Raw genomic sequence first — 20,670 nt, 5'->3', positions numbered from 1 at the left:
TCTACTTTCAGTTCTGTCTGTGTGTGCGAAGATTATTCTTTCAGATATGGAATCAGTCCTTCTTTAATACATTATTTATGTTACTAATGTAAGAAACTGCTGCTACCAGTGGTGGATTACAGCTACCATCATTCCTAGACAATGCACTCATCACAGTCCCTAACGCCACATACTTTTTCAGCATTTCTTTTTACTAGCAACAGCATTACTCAAATAACTTATTATTAATTATGTGTTGTTATTATTATACTCCTACTACTGAGGTTAAAGGAGTAAGTTCACTAGGAAGAGAAACACAAATGTAAGGTGAAGAGACTTTTCATGTGATATTTTATCTGAAACACAAGAAACAATACAAGTCTTAATATTGATGAGTAAATATATAAATATAGGTATTATATTAGTTTAAAATAACAGATGAGGTTTTTGGAGACCAGGCATAGGCAAATGCAGGAAGGGTTTCTGGTTGGCCGGAAGCCCTCCTTCCCTACAGCCTGTTCAGCCGCCACTACATGCAGCATAGAGGGAGGAATAGAGCTGCTGCAGATTTTCCTACACCAAGTAATGGAGCAATAATAAATACATCTTCCATTGGCAGTGTTTTTTAGCTCCTAAGCTCAAAGCAGCATTTGTTAGTATCATGTCTTTGTGTTCTTGTGCTGTAGTTGTGTACGGTAAATTGCAATCAAGCGGTGTTGCTACAAATAATTATTTGCTACAAAGAATGCAAAACACACACCGGTACAGCAGGAAGCACATTATTGCATTGTAGGATAAATAGCGTCACTTCCATACATCTTAGGCCAGGTACACACCAGAACGATCCTGATTGTTAGTAGATCATTAGCAGATTGTGTGATTTTCGCACGATCTGTTGGAGCACACAATCTGCTAACAATCTGCTAACGATCTGCATCCAATCTGATCCCAATCCGATCTGAGTCTGTATCCAGTTGAATGGATCATTTACAGATCCTCACTGCAGCAGGTAGGATCTGTAAAACGACCAAACGACAGCGGGACGCGCATCGGATTGGAATCGGATCGTAATTGGACCTAAACATGCCCAATCTACATACAATCTGCATCCAATCGGTCGGAATTGGATCCAGATTGATGGAATTGAGCCCTAATCGTTCTGGTGTGTACCCCCCCTTAGTGCAGTGACTCAAATAGTGTAAATGCAGGGCCTGCATTTGCTAAAGCCTGTTAAACTGGCTACACATTAGATGATGTTGAACAGTGCAATGTTGTCAACAGTTTTCTGTGATCCTAGACAAAAGATATAGGCCCTGATTCAGGTTGACTCACTAAGCAGCGGTATTTTGAATGCCTGCTCCCCGCTGCCCAGCAAATATATGGAAAATAGCTGTGAATTAATGATTTGCATATACATCCATTCGTAGGCTACTGTAGCATGCGGGCCTGAAATAATTCATTGGTCGCTGACCATCGAATGATTTCTACAGTGCTCACAAATCTTAGTCTCTGCTGACTTAGACTTGCGGTGTCCTGCTCCGAGAACTGGGTGGGCAGCTGGCGTCCAGTGACGGAAGGCAGGTACCTGCCCACGCTCGCATGGGGATGCCCAGGAAACGCCCCCCCCCTGTGCGAGTGCCCCAGAGAATATGTAAGTCTCCGAAGGAAGCACTGCAAATGCGCATAAGGGAATATGCGCATGCACAGGGCTTCACCATTTCTCCCACTTTCGGTAATCAGAATGAGGGCCATAGTGCATACACACTGTGCAATCATGCAAAAGATAACGTCAGTGGTCACACCCAGGAGTATGCTGACGTTAGCTATATTTAAAAATCTTCCTGCATGTTCAAAAGATCAGAATAAGCGACCAAAGCGGGACCTCAAATCAGCATCGTGATAGAGCGCACACACTGGCTGAATTAATTGATTTGCTGTTCCGTACGCATCATAACTGAACAAATCGTTTTTTAAAATGTTGCCGAATGTGAATCTAACTTTTTTTATCCGGCAGGACGTCTATGCAACTGCTGCTTATTGAACTATGTATTGCACTATTATTATAGACTGCGCTGTGAAGTTCTGTCTCTGGCTGCTAGCTATAGCATATGGTCATCTACACCAATGTTTCTAGCACTAGCGAGGTGTCACCTTACAATACTTTTTGGTAAAGTAATAGAGCTCCTGACGCCTATAAAAAAATCTGCAGTGCTCATTTTCTATCTGGCACAAACTCAGGCCAGCACGCTTACATAGTGACCGAGTGAGAGTCCAGCGCTTTATAGCAAATAGTAATCTTAGAGTAGGCAACATAGCAGTGTTACAATGACATACTCACTGACATTCACACACCAGATATACTCCAGGGAACACAAGTGTGCTATGAATGAAAAGAACGTGTTGTGCGCAGTCCACTGTCAGATTCATTAAGTATGGCGTAGCAGTATATAAAAATGTGTGAGGCAGGAAGTCCTCCAGTCACCGCCGTGTAAAAGCATTAAGGCACAGTGCTACGTATCAGAAATGGTCCTTAGTTTGTGCTCATTCTTATATAAAGACTACAGAATAATGTAAAGGCAGAATGAAGTTGCTTTCTTGATTGAGAAAATATAGTGAAGTAGAAAAAAAAAAAACCCAACTGGATATCTGTGAGTATAATACTTTAATGGTAAACTGAAGATCCGGGAAAAGTTAATGTAGAATTTCATGCAAATCTAAGTTAATAATAGAACAGTCCGAAGTCCTGCTCATACAATGCATAGCTTCTGCTTTGAAATTCTGAAGAATAATATTCCTTCACTGTCGGTACAGGAATTAGTCTTTCCATACCTCCCAATATTTGTGAGATAAAGATCAGGACTTTTGACGCCTTCCTGTGAATGAGAAGGGGGCATGGCCACAATCCTAGGCTGTAAGGTGGCATGGCCTCCTTACAGCCTAGGGTTGTGGCCAGGCATACTGCCCCTGGTTCTTGACATGTCCGATCTTTATTAAAACACTTTCCTACTCTATTACAGGCAGATAAACCACATGCCACAATGTTCTATTCAGTGTCGGACTGGGGTGTGAAGGGCCCACCGGGAATGCAGCGATTAGGGCCCATGTGTAGGGGTGTGGCTAGTCTTCACAGGTGGTGTGGCCAGCTTTCACAGAGGTTTGGCTTTCCAGAGTAAGTATGGTAAATTTTAGTAAATATTGCTAGTGCATGTATATAAGGTAACATATATAACGTGTAATTCAGTTGCATAATCTGATCCCTAAAGGAAGAGGTAGGGCCCAGACAGTGGGGCCCACCGGGGATTTCACCTATTCCCCTGTGGGCCAGTCCAACACTGGTTCTATTAAAATCTGTTACAGGAAAATAGCATGTCAGTGTACTTACAGCACTGGCTCTATCCGCCTGTATGAATCCGCCAAACCAGAGCCTGTAGAGAGCACTTTGGTTATCTTGAAGAATTGGAAACCAGAACAAGCTCTAGCTGTGTACTGTTGTAAGTGACTTAAACAATGGCGGCTTCTACCAAAGGACAGAATGGTGGGCATATTTACATAAAGCAAATATAAACATATGTGCTATATTATTTTGGCAGGACCACGAGTATTTATTTATTTATTTATTTATTAACAGTTTCTTATATAGCGCAGCATATTCCTTTGCGCTTTACAAAGGGGACAGTGATACAACAAAACAGGGTATTTACAGACAGTCAAAACAGGGTATTTACAGACAGTCAAAATGTAGGAGGGCCATGCTCGCAAGCTTACAATCTATAGTAGGGCTTTGCACTGGTGGCTGGGTGATATGCGGTAGATGGTGTTGTGTGTAAAAATGACTGTAACGTTAGCTTAATTTGGTAAAGGTTGAAGTGAAGGAGGTGTCAAGGAGGTTTTATTTTTTGCCCTGGCACTATGTTTTCTAGTTAAGGCTTTGATATATAGGTAATTTAACCCTAACACAATATAACATACCTGATATAGTCCGGCTTTTCTGTGACTGTCCCGACATCCCACCCTTGTGAAATGATGCGTTGTGAGGGCTGGGTACACCTCAAGAGTGATGAATATGGGGGAGGGGGGTGCCACGAGGAAGTAAAATGGGGATACCAATACTAGAAAGAAATATGCTTGTAAAATTTAGTATTTCCACACATATGAAAGTGGATCCAGGGGGTAAATTTACTATTTGGGCTGATTTTTTTTTTTTTTTATCACATTCGTATCACTTAAATCTATGTTAATCAATGTTGGACTTCCAGGGTTAAAACAATAATTTACTAACATTTATATCTGTAATCTGTAAATGTGTATTTTAGCTTTGGAAGCCCAACAACAACAAAGATTGGAAAAAAAAACAAGCATACACACACATATACACACACACACACACACACACACAAAACCCCACAATCTTATAGCAATAAAAATCCCAAAAATATTGGCCCCCTAGATGTTTATACCTGAGAATGGGCAGCATAGGTGTCTGTTTTACTACAGATCATCATGATCATCATCAGTGCGTATGCTCAAGTGCACTGTAGTAGCTGTAGGTGCAAACTATGAACCTCATAGTAGGTGAGTGTATGTACTGGCCTGCTTTGGCCACATTTACATGCAATCACCTCCATTGATCTATGCCATACTGCCTTGTCTGTTGAAAATGTAGATGCATTCACTTGTGTATGACTTTAATAAGGTGTACTCGTGCGGCAACGAGCATACTCTGTACTCTGCATCAGTCGCCTGTCTTGCAGTACATAATAAAAAACATGTAACTGGTCATAAAAAAACCACAGAATACCTTACTTATATCAAAGAGCATACAATATATAATATATATATATATATATATATATATATATATATATATCTTCTTAAGGACATTTTGTAAAAGTTATTGAGTAATTTAAAAATTCCAGTTACTTGAAAGGTTGATGCCATAAATTAGGTCGTATTCAATTGTTACCATCCGTCCCCACTCCCATGCATGCCCGGCAGTATTCAGTTGTTGCTAACATCACTTTGGCTCGCTATTCCCAGGGGTGGTAAGCTGAAATGTGCAAAATTCACCCATTTGGCCACTCAAACAGGACTTTTGCATCGCACCCATTAGTTTGGTCGAGATTAGTCGCTATTTCCAGCTAAACCTGACCATAACAAATTCGATCTCTCATCACTTTAGACAGCAGATCAGGCACGATTAAACAATTGCATACGTCCCACTGTGCCTAAAACAAAGGTAGTGGAAGAGGGATTGGAGTTCCATGGTAAGCAGCACTAAAAGAGAAAAGTTTAAAGGAGTGAGAAAATAGTTGCAGTTGCTGGTACAGGTAGGAAAGAAGTGTAATAGAGCAAAGGAGAGACCTCAAAGCATATGTAATAATAATGGAAGAGATGCAGCTGAGTTTATTAATGATTTAAAGGAGAAGGACAGTATGGGTAATGCAGTAAATGATGAGAAGTCCTTTCAGCACAGTTAACCTAAAAAACACATTTACATTTTTTTCACTCAATTAAATCTACAGTGATGCTTATATGATTTAAATATATCTTAATATATTTCTACATAAAATAGCTTTAAAAATAGCTGTTGTGCTTGTGTTAAATATGCAAAGTAGCCATGTACAAGTTACAAAGTCAAGGCTGAGCAGACTGGCCATCACAGAATGAAGCCTTTGTCTAATAAACGGAAACCACAATCACTAGCAATAACAATTAAGTCTCTAAAAAGCAGATTAATTTTCTGGCAAAAAAATCATAATTACGAGCAATTATCTGGGGCTAATGGGAAACTGCATAAGTGTAATTACCAAGGTTTGCATCTCATTATTTGTAAAACCCTATGCATGCAAATTATTTTGTGTGTCAATAAGACAGTGGGCCTTATTTATTTTGCACCAATTTGCACTGGAGCATCTAGAACAGTGATGGCTAACCTTGACACTCCAACTGTTGTTGAACTACACATCCCAGCATGCCCTGGATCAGTTTTAGCATGGCCAAATAGTAAACCTGTTGCAAGGCATGATGGGATGTGTAGTTCAACAACAGCTGGAGTGTCAAGGTTAGCCATTATTGATCTAGAAAATCTGTCACAATAGGTCCACAGAGCAAGATGGCAGCATTTCTGGAAAGCATAATGAGAGTAGTTGTTCAGAGCCTTCCTTGCAATATATGGAGTAAGTATATTTGTGTATTTCATTTTGGGGAACAGGATTATTGATAATAAAGTGAACCTTTATCTCATATTTACGATGTCATCATTATTTTATGGAAACTTTAGAGTTGTTTAAGGACTAAAGCCAGGTACACACTATCCAATTATCGGTAATTGGCTGTGTATGAAAAAGCTTTAGCCGATAATCGGCTTGAAACACTTCTGCGATGTGGAGGCTGAAGAAAATAAACACTAGCCATGGAAATTGAGCAATGAAAGTTGAATTGCTAGGGCATATGGACTCCGCAGGACAGCTGCACACCTCTAACGCCGCCTGGGCCTGTTCATGTCATACGCAGGAGCTTCACATCTCAAAAAGTACTGCTGTTTGGTACTTTGCGCATGTGCAGCAGCTGTACTGCACATGCATAGTATGTCACATGCGGTTTCAGTAGCAGAACATCTATAGGCTGGCAATGATTGAGAGTGTGCTGCTGTTTAAGAGGGCGGGGCGTCCTTTTATCAAAGCAGAGGCATGTCATTGCCATTTTGGGGGAGTTCTGAGGACAGGGTCTGGGATGGCCGATACCATGTGTCATGCAGCCAGCCGATGGTGTCGCAGGTGATGTGATTCTGTGTCCTGGGATGCATCACTAATTCACACAGGAGGCGTAACTGCTGCATTACCATAGTAGTGTGATGCACTATCGAACCACATCTGAATTAGGTCCTCTGTATGAATTGTATTTTTTTTTTTTTTTTAAAGCTTTCATCATTCAGTAAGTTACATTTCTATAATGGAGCTTGTTTACTCATTGATAATCATTGCTACAGCAATTCCGTTTACTATAATGCTTTATAAATAATAAAAACTGCTGATTTGCATTTACCTACCCGTGTGTGTTATGAAAATCTTTAGTGAAACTGGAGTTTCTCCAGAGAACAACCTACCTCCGAGCAGACATGTGTATTCTTCTCTATCATATGTATCCATAGCTCCACCAATTCCTCATAACATTCACCCAACACTTGTCTCTGTCTTCTTACAAGTATGCTAGGCACCATCGCTGTCACATCTCCCATGCCTAATTTATCTGTCACTTTCCCAATCACATCTGTCTTTTCACCAAACCACCTTACATCTGTTATCATTTTCGCAATGTCGTTAGTTATCATTAACTAGTTGTCTATATTATATTATAAAGGACCACAGTACAGATGCCTGTCCAGCAAGATATAATCCACTTATTCCTTCTGAGCAGGGAATAGAAACATTGGGCTACACTGTGCACTACCTCCACTTACTGGCTGATGCAGATCTTGTAGCAAAATGGAAAAATGCCGTATTTCCACACTTATATAGAAAAAGTAGGGATCTTGAGATCTGTATTAGCATATGAACCTCGTTTATGACACGTCATCATCATTAACATGTATGTACACCTCCTGTCTGTGTCTGTCTGCTGGAGCTGTTCCCTTACTCTACTATACTTACCGTATATAAGAATGGCCCTTCCTCTCCTGCCTCGCTTGATTAATGCATAAATTGCGCAGGTCTGCAATTGTTTGCCAATTGTGCATGCGGCACTATATGCATGTACACCCATTATCTGAAACAATTGTACCGTAAAAAGAGACCAACTAGAGAGGTTATTTGAGCTTGTATTATGATTATTTGATTGTGTTTTGCAATAAGGGTATTTCTTTTACCCAGATTAAAAAATATAAAATATAGGTCGATGGATGGAGCGATGTGTTGTACTCTGCGCAAAGCTATACATATGCCGATAAAACACACTATACTACTTGTAGTGTTTTAAATAATATCAATTTTATTTTAAAATTTAACAGTTCCAAAATCAATATAACAGTCCAAAATCACTATAAACAATTTAACTAATACCGGTATACACACTGGGGGATGGTTTGACAATACAGGACAAACATACATATAACATAAATCTTCAAGCACCGGGGTCCAGTACCTCCTTTTTTTTAAAAGTGATAAGTGCAAAGTGCAAATGTCCTTTTAGGGGTAATTACTTTCCCTTTTTATGGTAGGTTTTTTATCTTAAGTCCTTATTGTGCACAAAGTTCAAACTATATCCATAAAGGTGGTTGCTTACCAGGATGGCTGAGGGTCTGCCGGCATAGGTCGGTATGCAGTCACTGGCTAGACAATCACTAGGATGACCACTAACAGTCGACAGTGGCTAGGTCGAACCCTCGAAATGGTGGACATACCCAGGTCAACATTCAACCAGACAACCACTAGTGGTGGACCTAGACATTGTCTACCGTTTATACCATAACCTCTAGGTTATCTGTTTGACAAATACAAAACATGTAACATTTCTAATACCATCTCCTTGCTAAGCAGTTGTTAATATTTTATTAAAAATGTAAACTTTTTAGCGTGCATTACCTTCAGGAAGTCTTGTGTGAAAAGAAAACTCATATGCCACATTTGGTTCTGCCCAGTTCCAGCACACCGCGGTTGGATTCTAGAGATAGGGATGTTTATATAACATACCTGCTGTGCAATCAGATTATAATATGCCCAAACATCAATAACGGTTTTAAGAAAAAACAGTAATGCACTTGAATAGTTGTGTGTGAGAGAACAGCAAAGTCTGATAATATCTCGCCACAGAAGAGGCACAGTTTGAAATAAACCATTTACAGTATATTAAAATCTCACGCTCCTCACACATTTCCCCCTGTGACAGGCAAGTCAATAAATGAGTCCGCAATAGCAATCTTTGGGACTGCAAGACACACCACATCGCACAGGTTGGCACACAATGGGAACCATGAAGCAATTACTTGGTGTAAATAGTCATAAGGAATGTGGAGCGGCTGTGAGGATCTAGACAAGGCGATTCTACTGTACAAGCGAACAAAGGCTGAGATATTTCACAATATATGAAACCGTATCACATTACAATGAATATAATATTGGTTTCCTTCTTTTGTTGAAAAATAAATGAATGTCAATATAATATAAGGTTAGAATATTACTAATAAATATTGCCACAAAAAATCTTCAATATGGTCTAATATTGGCTATAAACAGGGAAATCAACCTCGGAGGGTTGTGGCTGGTTGGACTAATAATAAGTAAGAATTACGGACAGTGTCTTTCCCCATCCACAATCGGTCTCCGATGGTGCACAAGTCCTTCCGTCCTCATCATTTGTGTTACTTGTGTTACTGTCTGGCCCTCAAAGCTTTGTACAAGCCCCATACCCTGCAAAAGTAGGGTTTCTGGAGGGGGGTTCCAAATGTTTGATTTGAGAACATTGGTCGCCAACCCATAAAGGGTGCGTGAGGGAAGAATTAGCATGTAACAAGCTAAAGTGCAGTGTATGTAATACAGTACTTCAAAAATATGCAAGGCCAAAGATTGTGTAGAGAAAGATTCTCTGGTGCAATGATTGAGCACTCAGATCCCCAGACACATACACAACAGACTAGGGCCTGATGTAACATGTGCAGAGAGAGTTAGACTTTGGGGAGTTTTTTTGTTTCTGTGCAGGGTAAACACTGGCTGCTTTTCTTACACTGCAATTTAGTTTTCAGTTTGAACACACCTCACCCAAATCTAACTCTAGCTCTGAATCACCCACTGTGTCCTGATGGTCACTAACATCTCCTCCATTGTTCCCTTACAATCAATGTTGGGCTTCCATAGTTCGTGATGATGAACTTTATGCTGCTGAACATCATGGTGGCACACCGCCAAGAACTGAATCTTCCTCCCCTATCCCCCTAAATGACAGTAATTATTTATTTATTAACAGTTTCTTATATAGCGCACACATATTCCGCAGCACTTTACAGAAAGAATATTTGAACATTTACATCATTCTTTGCCCCAGTGGAGCTTACAATCTATATTCCGGTGCATTTTTCCAGACAACCTGTGGATCTATAGTAGGAATGAATGCAGCATGTTTTAAAATGTGACAGTTAGTAATGACTACAGCTGTGCACCAGCTAGGTAACCTGAAAAACGTGGACCGTTGGTAGATCTCGGGGACCGGTTTGGCCACCCCTGCCCTACCACATGTACACGCACACACAGGCATTCTAGGGTTAATTATGTTGGGAGCCAATTAACTTACCAGTATATTTTTGGATTGTGGGAGGAAGCCGGAGTACCAGGAGGAAACCCACGTAGGCACGGGGAGAATATACAAACTCTGCACAGTGGGAAACGAACTCAGGACCTCAGTGCTGTGAGGCAGTAATGCTAACTATTACACCGTCCATGCTGCTAATTATGTGAATGTATGTAATGGTATCGAGTATAAAGCATGTTTTATTACCACAATTATACCCCTGTTATACTGCTTTGGCGGCAATACCGGCTTATTGCTGAGTTAGTGACATCACTGGTGGTGGGTCCAAAGAGGAGATCATCACCAAGCACCAACATTGCTGTGAACCGATCCAGGGTCACATTGACCACGCTTACCTGATTACACTTCAACCGTGCTCACTACCCAGATTGTAAAATGTCGGTTCGCTCAACACAGGTCATTTCAACAAGGTGCTTTTATATTGCACTACTGTATATCCCAGGCCGCTGCTCGTTCATGTGCAATAACGGGATATTTATGGCAGTATGAAAGGGGCATTAAAAGGGAGGATAGGTTTCAGTTTCCCATCTAATACCAGCTGTTTATATTAAAGTGTAGGAATTTCTCAGCTGAGCCTCTTTGGCCTGGAGGTCATTGCGAGTAAGCATACTATTATACCGGTTGGGATAATATAATAGAAGATTACATCAGCACAAAGAAGGCAAGCTTCTTACATATAATTGCACTGCTTTCATACCTACATATGTATTAAAATATATATTTTTTCTCAGTGTTGCTTTGACACATCCCTCCAGGGCTATGTGATGTGATTGAGAGGGAAGCCGACAAATTTCATGTAATTCACTGCTCACATGAGAAATAACGGCTTTGTCTCCCAGATGTTTTGACATTAGGGTAATTTATTTGAAAACTGCCTGCATTTTTAGAAAAGGTAATCTGTACCCACAGCATGTGCAATGTATTAATGTAACAATGCTAGGTGAAGTGCATGTTTTAGACTATTGATTTCAAGATGTTTAATGACAACTAGTTTTTTTTTAATGCACGGCACACCTCTCATAAACTTATACATTCATTGTAACATACTGCTTTTATTCCCATTGAATAACTTGCAAATTCATGTTGACAGTGGTGCTGAGATGTTTATTTACTTTTTATACAAGTTATTTTTCTTCTGTTATGTGTAGGTTTATGCTTGTTTGCAATAATACTGTATTATTATTGAAATTTTTTTTATGGCTATCTCAAAAATTGATTATAGCCAAAGTTTAATTTAGCCCAGAATATATGTAACTAGAGAAACAAAGATAATTTCACATAAGAAATATTTACATAACATAACTGTATATCATGATTATATATATATATATAGAGAGAGAGAGAGAGAGAGAGAGAGAGAGAGCAGACGAAAGACATTCTTAGAAATTAATACTGTAAAAATGATCACTGGAAACTCTGTCTCAGATCAACGTTTCGGTTTTCATTAACCGTTTCATGCTCTTGAAAACAGTTAATTAAAACCATAATGTTGATCTGAGACTGAGTTTCCAGTGACTATTTCTACAGTATTAATTGCTTAGAGTGCCATTCGTCTGTTCTCCATATTCGGCTTCTTCCTGCTGCTGTCTCTGGCACTGGGTCACCTCATCTCCTGTAGACACAGAGTTCTCCCATTCCGCAAATTATTTATATATATATATATATATATATATATATATATATGTGTGTTCAGCCTGGCACTCCACGAGTGGCTGTTTGCAGCTGCCGCGGGTGCCTTCCAAACCCGATAGATAAGCAGTAGTATGAAACAAATAGAGGCACTCCAGCGGTCTTGGTAAAAAAGCAAAGTTTACTGTGAAACAGACGTTTCGGGGATAAAGACACCCCTTCTTCAAGTGTACACTTGAAGAAGGGGTGTCTTTATCCCCGAAACGTCTGTTTCACAGTAAACTTTGCTTTTTTACCAAGACCGCTGGAGTGCCTCTATTTGTTTCATACTACTGCTTTTATATATATATATATATATATATATATATATCCTTGGTAATGTATGATTGCTGTCACATTTGGTGAAACACCCTTCTTATCAATTACCTAGCTCAGCACAGGTGATGGCAATCATACATTACCAGGGAAATGGGGGAACAGAGCATTTTCTCCCTCATGGAGAGGGTCAGGTAGGCAAGTATGCGGCAGAACTCTGACACAGGGATGTTCTGTGCCTTCCACTGGATTGATTTGGATGAATTCTTTAACTGTACTTTAACTGGACATAAATAACCATAAATCTGTGACCTGAAATACCTGAGCAGGCACCTCATGGGTGTGTTGGAAGAGCTGCTAAGCTGCTAAATATTTTAAAAGTTTTGACAGTTACAAATATCCTGAAAATCCCTGTGATTCATGCATTATCCTGGCTATATGCACAGAGGCACTGTTACATACGGAGGCACTGGTATCAGAGTTGGTGAGGCAAAGCCCTGGGCATTCTTGGGCGGTGTCTGGGAGTTTGCCTGAAGGGAGGGTAATAAAAGGCTGTCTCATACAGATGGAGCCTCTCTCGACTGGTCCGCCAGCGTGCCATCCGCTGGTATCTGGCGGAGATGGAACCACTCTCGGCGAGTCCACTGGGGCGCCATCCTCTGGTATCTGGTGGATGGCAATATCGCGGATGGCATGCGCATCCATTGCCAAGAATGGGGTGCGCAAACATCTCCGACATGCGTGCGCCACATTTGCCAGCCTGCGCTGGGGATCATATGATGGGAGCTGCTCAGATGAGAGCGATATTGTTCTAGTGTATAGGCAGCTTAAGTCAGCATTACCTGTGGAATGGCTATTTAACTTGCCCACTTAGTGTATATATATATATATTAACTGAGTTGACAAATAATTGCCATAATGTACCTTTAATCAGGGATACTTAAGATTTATACAGGGTCTGTGGCTGATTAAAATCAGGTGAAAGGTGAAATGCGTGTTTGAAGTCCTGGATTAAAGGGATAGGAAAATATGACACGTGCTATGGATAATTAACATTGACAGTAACATGCAAATGAAAACTTTCAACTTATAAATAGAATAATATGACATATTTGTGACATTCATCCCCTCATATATATATATAAGCAGATGTTTTTTATCATGGAAACATTCCGATTTGTAGTATAAACCTTAAAGTGGTTACAATCGCCTAGTGAGTGCTAAATATACCCTAATAGGTACAGCTGCCAGTTTCCTCTGCCATGTCTGGATATACAGTATAGACCAGCAGAGGTCCTCACAAGTGACCCTTGCTCTCACAAAGAGTCTGCATATTATAGTTGAGGATGAGCTTTAGACAATATGATAACTAACCTATGGATTTTTAGCGAAAATGGTTAAGATTATACAATAAAGAATGTATGGAACTCACTCAATAATTTAAAGAAAGCTATCCAATTCAGAATCAGAATCATCTTTATTGGCCAGGTATACTTGCGTATGCTTGGAATTTTTTGTGGTAACAGTGCAGCATCAATCAGGGAACACAAGGGGGGTGGGAAGAGAGGCATAAACATACATCACATACATTTCACATATATCTAGAACAGTTCGAGTTAGTATTTGGTATGTTCAATACGGTTTAGTTGGTGGACAGCTATTGGGAAGCAGCCTTTTGTAGTTTTTGTTGTCTTTGCTGGGATATACCTAAAACGTCTGCCTGACGGAAGGGGTTCAAACAGGTTGTGGCCAGGGTGTAGCTTGTCCGCCAAGATCTTTCCTGCACGCTTATTGACCCTGGCTAGGTATAGTTCTTGGACAGTGGGGAGCTCCGCCCCAATGATCTTTTCTGCCATCCTCACCACTCTTTGCAACCTTCGTCTGTCATTCTCGTTTGCTCCTCCGAACCAGATTGTGATCGAGGAGCAAAGGACAGACTCTACTATGGCAGTGTAGAAGATGAGCAGCAGCTCCTGCGGGATGTTGAATTTCTTGAGTTGCCTCAGGAAGAACAACCGCTGCTGAGCCTTCTTGACAGTTGTAATGATGTTGGGACCCCATTTTGGGACCAATTGGGGTCACTGATAGCAGCCATGGACCTGGGTACTGAAGGGGGTGTGGTAGAAACCAGGGAAGTGACATTGACATCCTGGCTGCCTGGATCCCTTCCATCAGGACGCCACACATAACCATAATTAAAAATTTATTCAGGTTCACAATATAGTCATCTTACACTACAGTCATCTTAAATGATTTCTTTGATTTCTGAGTGTCCAGGCTGCTGCAGAAAAATAGTTTATGAACCACTAGATTTTTGCTTCCAATTCTGGTGCAAAATACAATCATACATTTTAATTAGTATTTTCTTAAGCAATTTTTAAAAAAGTTCTAAAGATCCAACAAATCAGTTATAACAAATAATTTACCCTTTGCTTTGTGCAACTAATAAAATGAATCAAATTAATTTGATATGGAAAATTTCTAACAAACATATAGGATGAAATTTAATAGGATGAGAGATTCAAAAATGAGAGATTTGGTAAGAAATCTCCAGGTTTTTTTTAAAGCAGCAATCATTTACACTGCAAAATCTGGTTTAATTTTGCCGTGTAAATGATTGCCGCTTAAAAAAACTGGAGATTTCTTTCCAAATCTCTGACTTTCTGAATCTCTCATCCTATTAAATTTCACCCTTAATTTCTAGCACAAAGGACGCATCCTCTGTAGAGAAGCAGCACACTAGCACCTAGTTAAGCATTTAATGCCAGCTTTATAAATAGAGATGCTTGAACCCATCAACTTTCAATTACTGAACTGGTTTGGCAAATGGTGCCTGGTAGATAGGTTGAGAACATATGGTCAGCATAGACAGAAAGTTGATATACAATGGTCAACACAGGAAAAAGGTCGAAATGAGGTGGGTTTTTTTTTTTTTTTTTTTATACATTTGAGCTTTCTAATACCTTTCTAATACCATCCGCATGGTCTCCGACTGGGAAAGGTAAAGTGTGCCGAGCACAGCGGCAGCAGAACGAGGCACCTTGCCCGAGGAATGGGAGAAAGTTAGAGAGGTTCAACCTAATTCATGCCAGCTCAGACTTCTGTGCTTATATATTTGTACATTATTTAAACAAGAGTAAATGACAAACTTTTTAATACTTTGCTAAAGTTTATGTCAGGAAGAGTGGAGAAACCCTTAAGCTTACAGACACTATCTACCCTAACTGCAATGGTTCCGGTTGTTATAACTACCGTGTTTCCCCGATAATAAGACACTGTCTTATTTTTTTTTTTCCTCTCAAAAAAGACCATAGGTCTTATTTTCGGGGGAGGGCTTATTTTAATAGACCCCACATTCTTAATGGCCCCAAACCTTTCCACATGCCCCCACATTCTTGATGGCCCCAAACCTTTCCACATGCCCCCACATTCTTGATGGCCCCAAACCTCTGTTTGCTTACCGAGACAGCCAGAACTGTATTGATGGCCCCTGTGTGCTGTCGGCGCTGTGTGCTGTACAGGCTGTACTGTTCAGCAGCTGCGTGATGTGCGCGGCGTGTTGTGCGCGGCATGACGTCACGCCACACCTACCGCAATGCATCCCTGGGAACAGGAGCCACGGTATTATCGTACAGGTACAGGAGAGCTGAGCGGGGCTGAGCAGGGCTACATTTTAATAACTTTAATAAAATCTATGGGAAAATTCATAGGCCTTATTTTCGGGGGAGGGCTTATTTTGGACAAATGTTCCAAATCTGGGGTAGGGCTTATTATCGGGGTAGGTCTAATTATCGGGGAAACACGGTACAGTGTCTAGATAGACAGTCAATAGGTCTACCTCAAAAGGTCAAAATGCAGTAGGTCGACAAGGTCAAATGGTGGACAAAGTCGAAAGGTCAACCAAGTTAAAGGTAGATACATGACAAAGTTGACATGAGTCAGCTTGTTCTTACTTTACAATCTATGTTGGCATAGAGAGAAATATAATAGTGTGGAAAGTGTAGCGAGGCACTGAGCCTGAAACATGGTGAGTGAAGTGAGCCATGCAAGGGTACACATTACACTATGGGGGTCCATATGGACAGTTGTAGACATTGACTCAAAAAAAAAGTGAAAAAAAAAGTCTAACTTTACATATGTCTACCTTTTTCATGTTGACATTTTGACCCCGTTGACATTTTTGACCCTGTCAACCTTTCCTATATTGTACTTTTGACCCTGTGGACCTATTTTGCATCTCGACCTTTTGGGGTAGATCTATTGACTATCTATGTAGACACTGTGGGGTTATTTACTAAGATGGTATTATATTTCAGATGTGATGTTGCTATGGGCAACCAATCAGAAGCTATTTTTTTATTTAGCACAATCTACAAGATTATAGCATACCTCCCAACTATACCATTTACGCGGGACTGCCTCGTATATTCCAGATGGTCCCACATACCGGCTGGGACTGGCAGTGTACTGTGGGTGGGGGGGGGGGGCACAGCCAGCGTCTATTCAGAGGGGCTGGGGGCATGGCAAGCAGCTTACATAGTGCTGGCCATTCACCCGTAGTCCCAGGAAATGGGGTGTCCACGCGAGAGTCCCGATTGCCAAAACTAAAATGTTGGGAGTTATGTTATAGATACAATCTGATTGGTTGCCCATAGCAACATCCCATATGAAATAGAACTCCCATCATAGTAAATAAACTCCTGTCTATCTATCTAATAATCCCCACCCAGCTGCATATATCCTCCACAAGAACCTACAGTTTATCTGTCGTCAACATTCACCGCACTTCTGCAGGCGGAACTCTGGCATCTGCACTGCTATTTCTGGGCAGGAGCAAGGAGCAGATACACGCCAGGTTTCTGCAGCTGATAGGAGCGAGGTGAAGACAGTGCCTATGTACAATATCTTTAGAAGATGAAACCTCAGTATGACTCTATTGTAGGCGTTACGCCTTATCTGTTACCCATGTAGTGAGTATATCATATTTCTGAGGTAAATGATCCTTCCGTGATTTTGTACAGCATGTCAGTCATCCACTGTGTGTTTTGTTACATAGCTCCTGCATCACATTGTGGGAATTTTCCTGTGGATTTGAATGAAAACCAATAACCCCGGTAATGTAGACTATAGATTAAATAGAATAAAAGCCTTAAAAAAAAAAACCCTGTTTAAATCAACAAGGTATTTCTTCTGTCAGGAAATTGAAATTTCCAATGTTTGGCAACGTTATACATTAAAGAAACTGCAGTGCTTTTGAGATTTCCTTTTATTCCAGAAATGTGTCAGTGTTCTTTATTGTTTCTTAGCGCCAGCATATACAATGCAGATTGCGTAAAATTCATGGAGTGCGTTCACTCAGCCGGAGACTTGTCACAACACACAGCAGGTGGTAGTTATCCATTATTGAAAGTAGTGATTAAACAGAGCTGTTGCCATTTCTCTCTCATTGTTGCAGTCATTATGAATAACAGTTCCTGACAGCACCTGTTAATACGCTATAATTCTTGTCAATCTTTGTGCTCAGTTTGGCTGCAGTATTTTTGAGCTTTTTTATATTGTGCAATTAACTGTGGCTATGAATTCAATGTCATTAACAGTCCAGACATGGGCACTCTTTAGCAATTGTGCAAACTGTGCAGGAGTGCATTCTCTATGGCACAACCAGAATGTGCATTGTGGGCCTGTATTTAAAGGGCAAGGATTTTACAAATCATCATCATCAATTTATTGATGCAGCAATAACACATAGAGGCTCATTCAGGTGTGATTGTAACTGTGCTATCATGTGCATGGTTCCAAGGTGGCAGCAGTGATAGCAACTACAACTGCACCTAAATGACCCTCATAGTTTAGTGATATAGAATCAGGAAACTTTATTTAGACACATCAGTCCCTGGCCAATGGTAATTATATTTTGTGTATTAAAAGTGCAGTTGCAAACTTCCACCATTCAGGTAACATACCAGCACAGCAATCAACTGCTTAGTGCTGTTTATTTTCTCTTGAAAATTGGAGTGTTATCCGTAAAAGTGGTAAAGGAAAACTGATTTCCCGTAAGAATTAATTGAAATCAAACTGAAATCAAATCAAATTATTTTTTTCCCAAGTTCTCAGAAACGGATGTTTTTTTCTGAGAACATTTCCATTTAAAACTGCCAGCTTTCACTTACACTGCCCTGATATCATAAACGAACTCTGACTACTTCATGTGAGATTTATCACATCTATAAACATGTAACTAGCTGTCTTCACCTCAGGGGCATCTTCAGAAAGAAGCAGGCCCCTGTTCACTCTTCTTCTGGGACCCCTGCTCTCTAGCCAGCAGTGCTCTTGACTCTTTGCACTAGGGGACCCTAGTACTGTCCCAGAGACTAGTGTGCATGCACAGGTCTCTGGGAACATGGCATGGCAGTAATTTTTCAAATGATTTTGTGTGACTGTGCATACATGAAACCCTTGAAAAATGGCATTCTGCAGCACTTGCTGTGGGACGGGACTTCGGAGTGTAAGTATTGGGAAAAAAAATGGGTGCAGGGTGTGTGGCATAGGCCCTCCTGGACCCTGGAGGCCCATGTACACCATGCACAATGTACCCATTATAAAGATGTGATTCTGCACCAGCAGTACAGTACTATGCATGTTCAACCAAAGCATAACATTATGTTTGCTATATCCATGAGGCACCCAAGTCTATGGTAGCTTTCCCAGACAACAATAAAATTCTCCCCTTGCAACTGTGCTGTTGAGATAAACTGCGGTCTCGGGAAACATAAAGGTCAATGACAAATACTGAGCGGCATGCCCCTTCATGAAAGAAAAACACTAAAAATACTAAAAGACAGCTCATGAGGGACCCAGTGAGTGGTGGTGGTGGTGGTGGTGGTGGTGGTGGTGGTGGAGGAATTACAGTACATCATCTGCTGCCTGCGCATTACACTACGGAACATTTTTCCTCAGTTTCATGGTCCCCTCAGAAAATGACAGACGGCAGCTACATGCCTCACGAAATTGTGCATTTTGGGCAGCTTGATAATGCATTTCACACTGAATAGCATCATTATGGCCCTGCTCCTTCTTTAGAATGCTGGTAATCACAGCAAATACAGTATAGTGGGGTTTGGGCCATGATGATGAAAGTTCAGACATAATATAGGCACAGATAAAGTTCCCTGATCGTCAGAGATTACAGTCTAGATGGGTAAGCAGAATTTTCCATTGTGAACATGAGATGATTAAAATTGAAAAAGAAAAATTGGCAAAATGTAGTTTTTAGTAATATACAGCTTCTATTGTATTCTCCTATAACTACTGTATCACTAAAATGCTTCATTGTCTGCTTCAAAGTGCTTTCGGGTACCCCTTCTAATACTAATTTCTTAATGCTTTATATAACCTTGGATAGATTGTCTTTTATTCTGAAATGTAGCTGTATTGTACACCAATGGGGCATACACATGGGAAGATTTGAGCTTGTTTTTTAAGTGATCTGACTTCGCTTTCCCCGCCGTCGCTCCCTTTTCCCCCGGTATCGGTAAGTGTGCATGCACTTGCAGATGCCGGGTCCCCGCCATCGCCAATAATGACGTTGGCTGAGACTCGTTTAATGTGTATTGGGCTTTAAGAAATTTAAGGCAGATTATCAATCTAAGCTAATACTAAAATGTTTCTTTAAGTACATGCTGTAATTGGTAAATTTGGAAAACTAATAGAAATATGTCACTAAAAGATAACCTGGGGAGATTGATTAGATACAGAGAGAACAGGCCCTCTGTTTACAATGGAAAAAGATATGCTGAGCTGCAATGACCTAAGCACACAATTAAATCTCACTTGTCTTGCACAGGTTACTGCGGTACAATCCACACATGATATAGGTTGATAAAGCAGCTGGCCCAGATGGCCTAGATATTTACACATTGTGTTAAGGGAACAGATTTCATTACTCTAGAGACCTTTAGTTATTAATTTTATGGCCCCCCTTTAAAACCAATTCAGTGCCACAAAACTGGTGGAGAACGGATGCTATAAAGGAAACAAACAGCTAGGAAATTATAGACCAGTCAAACTCATATCACCTGAAATCATGTGTGGACGGTATGGAGAGTAATTGGAGGGTATACCATTCAGCATTATATTATACACAATAAACTGCTAATGTTGTGTCAGCAGGGTTTTATGAAGGATCATTTGTGCCAGACCAATTCAATTACCTTTTATGAGGAAGGAAGTTCACACTATATTTTGGCAATGCCACAACTATCATATATTTGAATTTTGCAAAGTTTGATACTGTTCCATGTCACATTGATAGCCAATATAAGTGTATTCGGACTCAGGGAGATCTACTGAACATGGAGGGATAACGTAAGGAGAGAAATTGTTATGAAAAGGACTAGATTGCCAGAAAAAATATGAAAAATTAGGTGGAGAGACACAGGGCCAGGGGAA

General features: G+C 40.4%; 1 protein-coding gene across 4 annotated transcripts in view; it reads left to right on the top strand.

Annotated features, from left to right (window-relative positions):
* The window catches only part of TTC28 (tetratricopeptide repeat domain 28), a 561,828-nt gene that overhangs the window by 139,565 nt on the left and 401,593 nt on the right, over positions 1-20,670 (top strand). Inside the window, exon 1 of one of the 4 annotated variants that reach the window (XM_083146824.1) lies at positions 17,093-17,214. The exons of the other annotated variants lie outside the window; for them this stretch is intronic. The gene's annotated coding sequence lies outside the window, so the exon portion shown is untranslated. Of the gene's footprint in view, positions 1-17,092; positions 17,215-20,670 lie in introns of those variants that run through there. 4 annotated transcript variants of the gene reach the window in all.

The sequence above is a fragment of the Crinia signifera genome, chromosome 1 (genome assembly GCF_055691185.1).
Source record: "Crinia signifera chromosome 1, ASM5569118v1, whole genome shotgun sequence".
Lineage (NCBI taxonomy): Eukaryota > Metazoa > Chordata > Amphibia > Anura > Myobatrachidae > Crinia > Crinia signifera.
This window is presented reverse-complemented; position numbering and strand designations above follow the sequence as displayed.